We start from the raw sequence: 1126 nt of genomic DNA on the forward strand, positions 1-1126 counted from the left end.
GGGGGTTTCAGTACAAAACTTAATATGCATGCCACTGGCAAATCTGTTGATAAAAAGTATACAGCGGATACAATGATTATTAATGATGATAATATTATTACTCACGGTTTATGTTAATGTTCTGGGCAAATGGTTTAATGCAGACTGCACACGCATGGCGACATGATGCACTGTCTCTGGTCGTGCCATTGACTGAGGCATTGATTAAGACGAGCATCGTATCGGATATCGACTTGTATAATATGGGTTTAATCACTCTTCCAACAGTGTAAGGTTATTTAAGAAAGAGGGAACTGAGAGTCTAACGTCCATGCCCAGTGGGAAAGAACAAAGCGGGCGGAGTGCTCCTGAGAGTTATACAACAATTTACGCTGAAAAATGTCCCGTTTGTTGTTTCGTTTTTGTAAGAGTTTTACGGCATTTGCAACATAATAAGGTCATATAAGTGCCGAAGATTAGGGGTGTTACAAGGGAGTAATAATCAAAAAAGAAGGAGGAGAGATAAGGACGATAGATGGTTGATAGGAAAGAAGAAGCAAACCATACCAGAGCACCCTCCAACCACCTACCCCGCTTGCTGAGATTTTGATTAAAAACCCTGCGAGTTAAGCATGATATCAAGTGAACCGACTCTGTGCCCGGTTTGGGAGTATGGCTTAAAAACAAACTAACGGGAAGGGTCTGGAGGAATATCATAAATTAGTTTACGAAAAACGTTCGTTCGAACAGACCTCAGGATTGCTGAATTGTACCATCAACTTGTAACAAAGTATTGTAATATCATTATTGCGACACACAAATTGAGTTTCATAGAAAACTTCTTTCAGATGACTTTAAAAAAAACCTCTGACAAACTTGAGTATTTAAAACAAATTTTTTTTTGGAGGGGGGCGGGGGGTCTTAGCGCTCAATGTGGAACACGGTTTCTCTGAAACTGCTGACGTGGAATAAATCAGTTTGGTTGAATCTGGTTTAATCTTGAAAACTCTTGACAATCTTCTCCGCTCTCTGAGACGAAGTGACCTTTGTGTGGTTTGGCTTATCTTATCTTCAAAAAAGTGTTTTAAAAATGCTGGGTAAAAATAAGAATAAAATACAAAACACAATCACTCAACCGCTTTGTCGT

The sequence above is a fragment of the Aplysia californica genome, unplaced genomic scaffold, assembly GCF_000002075.1.
Source record: "Aplysia californica isolate F4 #8 unplaced genomic scaffold, AplCal3.0 scaffold00165, whole genome shotgun sequence".
In the NCBI taxonomy this organism is placed as follows: domain Eukaryota; kingdom Metazoa; phylum Mollusca; class Gastropoda; order Aplysiida; family Aplysiidae; genus Aplysia; species Aplysia californica.